Here is an 11,421-nt window from a genome sequence, read left to right as displayed (position 1 = left end):
CTCTTGAATAAATACCCAATTTCAGATCAATAATTACTTAACAGATAAATTAGTTTGTTAACCGAAACATGCAAGATATAAATAAAGTGCAAAAAATTATTCAAACATTCATACAAACGTTAATTGATCAGGTTAACAAAATATAAATAAAAGAAAGAGATAAGAGAATGCTTGTGAATATATATTGAAGCGTGGGCTCGAAGCAAACTCCGCTCGCAAATGTCTTCACTTCGGAATAGAGAAATTATGACTAAGCGAACATAAAAAAAAATACAAAGAAAACTGAATAGTAAAAACTGTCTGTCTAAGTCTGTACCCCCAATTTCGATGACCCTAAGGTTACTTATATAAGCTACAGGTTACTTGGTGCCTAGATACATTTAGATACTAATTAATACAAGATACTCTTAAAGTGCTAGGGTCTAAATATAGAAATATCCCAAGAGTGTTGTCCAAGGATTTAACTCATTTTTGCCTACCTTCGTCATGTCATCATGACATGGAAAGACTTATCGTCACGATGTGGCCACCATGAACTCATTCTGATAATCACCGCATCGTCATGACAATGGGAAGTTCCTCGTCACGACGTTAAGTGATTTTCTAGCCTTGGCAGCTTTGTTGATCTATCTTGCAACATGGGCTTCCTTGTATTGTGGCCCAACGATTATTCTTTGTATTCTTGGACCTGAATTGACATCCTACACACTTAATTACCTCATTAGTCACTCCCGATGCCCAAGTTGGCCTTCCAGGTCATCGAAATAGCAAAAAATGTGTAAAAATACTTATTTTATTAATATTTAATTCCTAACCTACTAATATAAAAATGTAATAATTAATTATAAAATGTCAAGAAAGCGAACTCATTAAATGCAGATAAAATTTTGACGATTTTACCCTTGATAAAATTTCAAGAAAATTCGTTCAATATGTCACAACTCAACATGTTCACTATTTCACTATGACCAAATGATTTATTTCCATTTTCGGACTTCAAAACAGTCCAAAAACATAAACTCATTCTTCCATCTTTTTTTAAGTAATCCTATATAGGATTGCAAGTTCCTATTTTAATTTTCATTTCCATTTTTGGAAACCTACATTTATTTCCAAATGATTTCATTTCTCCATTTAAGAGAAAACATAATTATTCCTGAATGTTTTCCATTTCTCTTTTTCTATTCATTTCGTTTATTTCTATTTAAATACGCAATTCATTTATAATTTCAACAAGCTAATGGAAGGACTGATTGGACATATGTAGTTAAGGCTCAAATTATTTATAATTAAGTTCCGAATTTTCGTCTATTAATTATAGACTCATTTAGTCACGAAGTCATTCCATTATAGTATCATGACTGAGCTCTCCCCAATGACATACCATTACGAAAGCAATTGCTTAGTGCTCGTCCAATGACCTTGTCATAAGTGGGTTACCCTCACAAGATACCCTTAATCTCTTTGGGATAATATCCGATCTCCCAATATGATCCTATTTTATCTAATGGTAACCATTACATCTTCTTTATTGAAAAGTCAATCATTATCAAATAGTGATCAAGTCATCCATCACAAAGACGGACGACCTGTGGCCACGTTTACTTTTCATCAACAATTTAATGCTAATGAGAGGATATCATTTACCCAGTACACCTTTTGGTGGACAAGTCGGTTCTTCGAAATCAATTACAGCACCAGCCCTCTGGCACACCTCTGTGATTAGGTGCGAGTATGTGATTCCTCGTGTATGCCCTCCGGCACATTGTCACATGTTCTCAAAGATCTAGTCTCCCACGTTGATCTACTATCCCTATAAGATAGCGTACAGAAAAAGTGCACGATTATGGATAACTTCCGTGACGTGCTAAGTAGGGAATAATTTTGCACCAATAAAGTACATCCACATATTGGCTTCTGAGGTTATATTTGATTGTTGAAATCGTAATGGCTCATATGTCACCTGTTTTCAGACCCAATGGTTTAGGCCCTCAGTTAAAAAGTTAATTATTGCATCATAATCTACCTCGCCTTCATTTAAATTTTCGTAAAAATTGGCAGCATAGTGAGGTGTCTTATGAACAGCCTCGATTGCTATTTGAAAAATGTCTACGTACACGCCTTTTACAAAGACTTTGTTCTCTTGGGTTTCAGGAAAATTTGAGTATAGTTCCTGAACGATTGATATTACAATCGATTTGAGCGGTTGTAAACAGAATGTATTCCACCATAACCGATTGACCCTTGTAATTATTGGGTCGTGAAATGACTGCGTGGTGAAATCGAAGCCACATTTTGGGATCAAGGGTTTGTTGAAATTTTCGATTCGAGCAACAACATTATTGGAGACAAATCATCTTCTCGATTCATTTAGAACATCGCGTTCCTCAATTCGTCGAGATGCTAGTGATTTACGATAGGCCATGGCAATGAATACAATTCCCACAATCAATTAGACAAATTAATTTCAAAAATTCAGGTTGTCTAATCTATCATTCAAAATTCAACAATAAAGTAAACAAATTAGAGAAAGATGTCACTAGGCTTTTCTTGTTGCCGATATGTCTATTTCGCCTCGGCCACCGTGTTTGACTTTGTCAGAGATTGATTGCCTTTTAGAGGAGAGTTTTCGAGTGGGAGAAAAGTAATAAAAATTAAAAAAATAATGTCTAAAAATATGAAATACACAGAGTAGTAGTTGATTGAGGTGTTGGAATTGAGGAAAATTGCGGAAAATGGAAAAGGAAATCGTTTGGGTGCAGTTGAATTAGGGCTCGTCATGTCGAGGCCCTTTTATAATCATCACCTCATCACGACGTGGCTTTTTGGTTCGTTACAATATTGCTTCACCGTTACAATTTCCAAGGTCATTATGTGTACATTTCTTCTCCTTGCTACGTGGGGCCTCACGTTGCGGTGACGCGATGCTTCTCACCGTAACGTCACAGGTTGTTTGTTTCCTTGTTGAGCCTCCTCGTTGTGAAGTTGTAGAACCACATTAGGATGTGGTTGATATCGTCGGGATGATGCGATTTTTTACATCATGACGAGGATGGTTCATTGTGACATCCCGATGGTGCTCGTCACGGCGCCTCGACTGTTTTGGCCTCCTCTTTACGCGAAATTCCACGTTTTTAATTCTTCTACTTTTCCCTCGATTTTGAGCTTAAAAACCACTAGTAAAGCACATGAAAATACCTTAATTAAAGATTAAAATCTATAATTAAAATATTTAAATGAAAAAAAAATTAAAATTAAAAGAATTTTAAATAAAAAGTTTTTTTTGGGGATTAGGACGATCCGTATTTCAGCTAACCTTTGAGACTTTGATATGTATCTTTTCCCTCCATCGAGATATGTAAACCAGCACCTTCTGTCGATACCATTGACATTGCCTATCTTTGACCGATGCGACATCCACATTACGAGTCACTTGGTGTCGAATCCGAGCTAACCCCAAATAACTTTTCATGGTATTATTGTCTCGAGCTTCCTCCCCTCCATGTCACAAGAAGCTTTGGTTTCCCAAGCTTTATCTTTATCGTCAAATGAGAACGAGATGAACTCGTCTATTTCTTTTGTTGTCACCTTCTCGGTTATAGCCAGAAAGTATATTAGATCGTTTACACTTTCATTCAGAAACGGTTAAAGCTCTTCTACCTCTAATTCTATTGCTAAGTCTACTACTACATCTATATCTAGGTTAGTTGGACCAGAGGCATCTCCCATTATATTCAATTCATTCTCGTCTCCAATTCAAACTCTTTTTGACTTTCAAAATTTAATTTCAGATCATTGTTGGTAATGCATTGGTCCTTTGGATCGAAATTGGGGACATCATGTACAACCTCTTTCGATGGAGTAATTGCTTTAGATCTTTTCCGGAAGAATTCCTCTAGTTGGTCCAACTGTTTTTGGATTCTCTTTTATTTAGCTTGGAATTCTCACTCACAGTTTTCTTGTTCGAACATATAGTCATACAAATCACAAGGAGTTTTGGTTAAATACTCGGATGCCCCTAAAGGTTGCGCGTGTATCTTTTCCATTGTTTCATTTCTTCATTGAAGCAGTTCTATCATAAGCGATCTTTGGTTCTCCATGATCTCCCATTGATTGTGTACTCCCTCCTTTATACTTCGTCTTCCTTCCATGGGTTCGTCGAAGCTCCATCCCTTTCGAATATATACTTGTTTGAATTATGTGGGAGCTTTTCCTAATACTGAGGTTACTCGTATTACTAATCGTAACTTCATTGGTTTGTCAAAGCTCCGTACCACCAATTTGATTGAGCTTGTTTATACACATCCCAAAAAAATCACCATCCATGATTAAATCTGATAACCAACAAGGTAAATAAAAAATTTAAAATAAAAATATTTAATTAACTAAAAAATTAAAAATAAAATTATTTAATTATGTACACAAAAATTAGAACACTATCTAGCTCGTTCGTCTTTCGACTAATATTTATTCTACAATAATCAATCTAACAAAAATTTCACCGTCGCAATCCCCGGCAACAGCACCAACAATTTGATCGTTTCCAAACATGCAAAATTTTAGAGTAAAAATCGTACAAATAAAAATATAAATATTTAAGTGTGGTATCTGCAAGCGTATGGGTCAAATTGTAATATAAATTTATGTTACAATAGAATATTGGTAAGTATTCTGAGGATCGACCCAAAGATTGCATATTAGAAAAACTATTATTAAATTAATTATAGAAAATAATTACTAATCTAATTGAGTCACGAAGTAGTAGTGTAACACCCCTAGCTCGATAGGAGGACATGGCGTATACCATTCAGCTAGATAGTCCGCCAAAAAGACTGAGGTGTTACTGCCAATTTAAAAACCCTTTAACTTAGATTAAAGTTTTTAGAAGGATAGATTTAAAGAGTTCTCTTTACGTTAAATTCTATTATTTTTCTTTCCTTTTTGTAACACATTCTTTTTTTTTTTAAAAAAGAAGGTTACGATTTATAAAATAAGAATATTTTATCCATCTATTGTTCAACCATGGTGCATATGTATAGGCATTAAAACTTTATAATCAACAAATCACCAAAATTAGGCATACACTTTCAAAGAGGGATAATTCACTTTTTAAAATAGAAATTACAAATTTAATTACAAAATTTAAATTCAATACACATGTATATGCCATCCTCCAAATACCCATGCATGATACAAAAATAAATATGTGGCTCACTCGCAAACGCAGCTCTGGCATAGCCCCCTTCAATTGGCCATTCTTCTACCATCAAAATGCTTGAGAATGAAAAGTAACGAAGTAAGTTCAATTGAATTTAGTGAGTTCCAAAAGTAGACACAATAAATTTTACAAGAATTTCGATAATCAACAAGCATCAATACTCGTAAGAAAAGAACAACAGACTTTTTCGTGAGACTTTGTCACACAGACATAATATGCCAACTTATACATATACAATACTCAGATTTTTCAAAATTGGTGTTGGATGTATTTTTTAATAATTTTCTTGTCGACTTTTTATGATCTTGTTCAAGCCTTTTTTTTTATAATGCCAAACTCAAACACGTTGAGTCTAAAAATATCGTTATTGCCATCACATCCTTTTTAATGAACACCCCCATTTGTCTTACGTTGGAAGAGTTGGGAAATTTGCTTCATTTGGCTCCCGGAGGTAACTCTGATGAAAAAGGACCATTCAATTCCACTTTCTTCATTGAGTTCAGATTCGCATTCAAACTCAATATCCATGATCATGTTCTCTATCTAATTATCATTTGGAATTTGCGTCCTATCAAGAAACATGCCAAGCTTCGTAACACCGATTATTGGTGGCTTGATTTTGTCCATTCCAGTTGGCGTCCTAACCTAGCCCTTATTATGTACAATGACATAACTAAGGCTATCGGGAGGGCGATGTCTCAAAGCTCACCCTTCCCCTAGTACTTATTTGTCATATATTTTTAGGAGGTTATGTATTAGTAGCCTTGGAGACACCCCCATTTCCTCTAATCAGCCTATTTGTTATGGGGCACTTCACCATGCCGGTTATCATTATGATGCCAACTCCAGTGAATGGATCAAGAGTGGTCATCAGATTGCAAATGAAAATGACAACGTCAAAGGCGCATTTGAAGATATTCTGGCATCCAAGCATGCTCCTCCTCTAGGTACTTCATCTCAGGTTGTTCAACCTTCTTTCGATATTAATGTTGTCATCCTTTATGCTCTAAACTCTTTGAGTAATGATGTTCTAAGAATTAGATATGATGTTAGATCTCATAGAGATAAGGTTAGCTCTCGACTGTTGACTTTAGATATGCAAATGGCATCACTTTTAGCACATCACCCTCAACTCCTTTGTTTTCCCTAGTGATGAAGATTAGGATGGCTTTAATATATTCATATCATTTTCATGACACTTGCACTACTATTTTTGTTGTTTCCTATGTCTACGGTTTATTGCACCTTATTGCTTAATCAGTATTTAAAGATATTTTGATTTTTTATTTTTTATTTTTGCAAATATTAGTTCATTCTTTCTTTATTTTTATATATAATCGTGAACTAACCGTCTTTTTCTCCTAAAGCTTTATTTGATTTTTTTACATCACAAAAAGGGGGAGAAAGTAAAGGTAAATTTTTTGATATTGTGCTAAATTAAATTAACTTTATGCAAATTATCTGACCATTCTTTTCAAAGTAAAAATGAATGTCAAATTTTTTATTTTATGTCAAATTGTTATTTAGAACTTAAATTGAAAATGAATTTTATTAAGGGGAGCAATTTATTCAAAAACAAATTTACCGAATGTTTTGTTATATCAATAAGGGGGAGATTGTTAAACTAAGCTTTATTTGATAATACGTTTTGATATAACATATTAAAATATTTTTGAATAAAAGTTAAAGTTGAACAAAATTAATAAAATGATTTCTCAAACGAAGTCTAAGAAATAAAATTTTGAATCTTTACTATGAACTCTTTGAAAATTTTTGAATCAACTTTAAAATCAAGTTAAAATGATTTTAATCAAGTAAGAATTCTTTCAACTAGTCAAATTATTTTTAAAACAAGTCAGTATAACTCAAAGCCAAAAAGTATCGATACTTTTTGACCAAGTATCAATGGTTTTTAAAATGTTCTCTAGTATCGATCCAGTATCAATACTTTTTCATATGGTATTGATAAAATGTTCTCTGGTATCAATATCTTTAGCTCCAAAATTCATTGAATTCTACATTTAATGCAAAAATTACCAATACATTTTTAGCTGGTATCGGTACTAGCGGTTGCAAGTGAATTAAATGCATTGGTTTTCACATCCCCAACGACTCTATTCGTATCTCCAACAACCACAACAATTGGAAATCAATTATGGCGTATAAATACCTACTTCCAAAGATCCTACAACAACAAGAGAGATAATTCAAGCCTAAAAGATCAATCAATCAACCTTTGTGCTTAACCTTCATACTTTTCTTGTACACACTTGTGAGCTTTCATTGTTATTCTTTTAGCTCAAATGTATTCTTTTTTATTAGTGCTTAATTGGCAAACAATTCAATCTTGTAAGGATTTCTTCTTAGTTTGCTATTTGTGTTTACTCTTTGAGAGGGTTTGCATCTTAAGGTTCGGGTAGAAACCTTAAGGGAGTTTGTAAGGTTAAACTTTATCCTCAAAGGTTATTGTCGAAACCGTTTTTTGAAAACAAAAATTTAGTTGTCGACTTTAAAAATAAAACTGGAGTCGCCACCGATCCTTTATTAAGGTGTGATCGGCTCACCTTAAAAATTGTTTTGGTCCACGAATTTTGAGAAAACGAGTTCGGGAGTCAGTTACGCACGAAGAAGGGTTAGCACCCTCGTAACGCCCAAAATTGGTACCAAATTGATTATTGGATGTCTTAGTGTCGAAAGTTAAAAGGATTTTAAAATAAACTCAAATGATGAAATTTGAAAAAAACGATAATCAATTGTTCAAGTCATGTAAAGAAATCGAGTCCCAATACGTTAGGGTACAATTCCTCATAATCCCCGAACTTTGAATATCACTTTTATTTTATGCGAAAATTTTCATTTCGAGAAGATAACATACCACACCCAATACGTTAGGGCACGACAAATTAAGTTCCCAAAAATGATTTTTGGTGCTCGTATTTAAAATAAAGAATATCCTCGGTAATTTGAAGTTAGCAAAGAAAATCGGAACCCAATACGTTAGGGCTCAATTTTTCTCGAAAATCCCAAAACCTTGAATATTGTTTTTTTATTCACAAAAAAAACCTTCGAATCAAGAAAATAAATTTGGCGTACGGTTAAAACCAAAATATATTTTCGAAAAGGGTATATCAAAAGTTACTGTATAATATGAAGCAAAAACTTTAATTTAAAGGATATATGAACATATATTTACCAAATATATATACAAATATAATAGAACAATAAAGTCGCAAACTTCTAACACAAGCAAATGAAATAAATGAAATATATCCAATAAAACAAACAAAAAACATGTATTAAAAAAATAAAAGTATATAATAAAAATGCATATGTATATATTTACAGAATAGAAAAATAAAATGTATAAGTATATATACATAGGTAAATCCTGAAAATTCGCATACGTATATATTCAAATACATATATATATGTACAATATGTATAAAATAAGGGAATATAGAATAATCAAAAAATGTTTATGATAAGTTAAGAGTATAAAAAAATATTATAGAGGACGAATGTATTTCTCTTTTAAAAATTAAAAAAATATAGGAAATGTATGTGTATTTTAAAATGTGCATGTATATTTACACACACACATATATATATAAATACACACATTTGTAATATAAAGAAAGTAATATACATAAAAAAAAGGAATACACGTATATACATATTTACAAAAATAAAAAGGTTTTTGAAATTAAAAATATAAAAAATGTTTGTATGTACACGAAAATAAAAATTACAATATTAATAATAATAACAAATAATAATAATGAACAAGTAATAATATAATATAATAATAAATAATTAAATAGTAAAATAGTTCAAAAATGGATTAAATTGAACAAAAGACGAAAAACGGGGCAAATTTGAAATAAATAAAAGGGGACCAATTTGAATGCGCAGGAAACAATGGAGGACCGAAAGGGAAATTATTCCCGCCTTCCCAAAACGCTACAGAGATGGGCCAACTTGAAACAAAAATGAAATATGCGGCCTAATTTTTAAAAAAATAACAAAATGGACTTGATTGAAGCGCATCGCAACCAGGAGGGGCCAATTGCGCAAATTTACCCTTTAAGGCCAGAACGCGTGGATCCTTCCCTCCGGGTCAGGTTGACGCGCGGATTTGGCCCCCTGAAACGGCGCCGTTTCGCTAATATAATTTAAAACAGCTTTGTTTTTTTTTAAATTGCCGTTTCGCTAATATAATTTAAAACAGCTTTGTTTTTTTTTTAAATTGTTTGCAGCATATATAAAAAAGAGAAAAAAATGCTCTCTGTTAGGGTTTTCACCCCCAGCCTCCAATGCCGCCGTTCGCTTGGGCCAGTGCTCCGATGGCGACGGAGACGGCACCAATCCGGCGAAAAGGTATGATTCTTTTCCTCTCTTCTTTGTATTTTGATCAATAAATAAAAAAAACTAAAACGAATAACTTAAAACGACGAACGCCCAAAAATAAAACGAAAAGAATCACCTTTATATTCAAAGGAAATTTTTGTATTTCTCTCTTTTTCTTTGTGTTTTTCGTCCTTTTACAGTAAAAAATCCCCCCTTTACAGATTTGAAATCGGCCTTTTATAGCCGAAATGGAGAAGAAAAGAAAAGAAGAAAAAATCCAAAGAAATCTATTCTGTTATTTGTTGGCCTATTGCTGGCCGATTTTTGCTATTCTGTTCTGCTTTCTCTTCTTTGTCGTATTGTTTGTTGTCGCAGGTATAACGTGGCATGAAGCGGCGCATGTTGGAGAGGGTCGTGGTGCGAGATTCGCGGCGGCGAGCGAGGACGAGCGGTGCCAGCTTGCTGCGGCGCTAAGCAGAAGCTAGGGTTTCTGCTAGTCTATTTTTTTGTGGGCTAGGTTTAGGATTATTGGGTTGAAAAGTATTGGGCTCGTTATTGGGCCTGCTATTGCTTTTGTTGTGTTGGGCTCGTATGCAGGCCTGGACAATTGGGCTTATTACAGCTGCCCCTCTTTGCTCGTTGCCGTGTAACGGGAATAGAGCAAAGACTGTAGGGCCCAATTGCCTGGTCTTACTGAGCCTCGACCTCCTCAATGTTTTCCTTCTTCAAGTAGCCTTGTTCCTTCCTACTGCATCTTCAGAGGTATAGGAATTGGTGCTTCTTATCTACTCCACTGAAATGTCGGGGAGATAGGATTCATATTTTGTAGCTTCTGAAAAGAACAAAATTTGTCATATTTGATCTACTCCACTGCCTAATATAGGGAGACAAGATCAGCTTTCCTCTTTGATCTACTTCACGCCAATACGTGAAGACAAGATCCATTTTCTTCGATCTACTCCACCACCAGTATGGGAAGACAAGATCTGTTGACTTTTGATCTACTTCACGCCAATACATGAAGACAAGATCTGCTTTCTTCGATCTACTCCACCACCAGTATGGGGAGACAAGATCTGTTGACTTTGATCTACTTCACGCCAATATATGAAGACAAGATCTGCTTTCTTTGATCTATTCCACCACCAGTATTGGGAGACAAGATCTGCTATCTTTGATCTACTTCACGCCAATATATGAAGACAAGATCTGCTTTCTTTGATCTATTCCACCACCAGTATGGGAAGACAAGATCTGCTATCTTTGATCTACTTCACGCCAATACATGAAGACAAGATCTGTTTTCTTCGATCTACTTTGCCACCAGTATGGGAAGACAAGATCTAGTATCTTTGATCTACTTCACGCCAATACATGAAGACAAGATCTGAAATCTACAATCTATTCCACTGCTGCCCAAGGAGATAGAAATACTGGCTTCAATGTACTCCACTGTAACCACGAGGAGGTAAAATCAGCCATCTTCGATCTGCTTTGCTGTCTATGTAGGAAGGAAAGATCTGCTATATTTGATCTACTTTACGCCAGTACATGAAGACAAGATCTATTTTCTTCGATCTACTTCGCCACTAGTATGGGAAGACAAGATCTGTTATCTTTAATCTACTTCACGCCAGTACATGAAGACAAGATCTGCTTTTTCCTTCGATCTGCTTCGCCACCAGTATGGGAAGGCGAGATCTGTATATTCGATCCACTTCGCTACCAATATAGGAAGACAAGACCTGCTGCTTTTCAACCTGCTCCACTTTTATTCAGGGAGATAAGGCTTTATGATTTCACCGATCTGTTCTCTGGGGAACATGGCCTGTATAATTCACTTTATGAACCTAACT

Source organism: Gossypium hirsutum, chromosome D07 (genome assembly GCF_007990345.1).
Source record: "Gossypium hirsutum isolate 1008001.06 chromosome D07, Gossypium_hirsutum_v2.1, whole genome shotgun sequence".
Classification (NCBI taxonomy): domain Eukaryota; kingdom Viridiplantae; phylum Streptophyta; class Magnoliopsida; order Malvales; family Malvaceae; genus Gossypium; species Gossypium hirsutum.
This window is presented reverse-complemented; position numbering follows the sequence as displayed.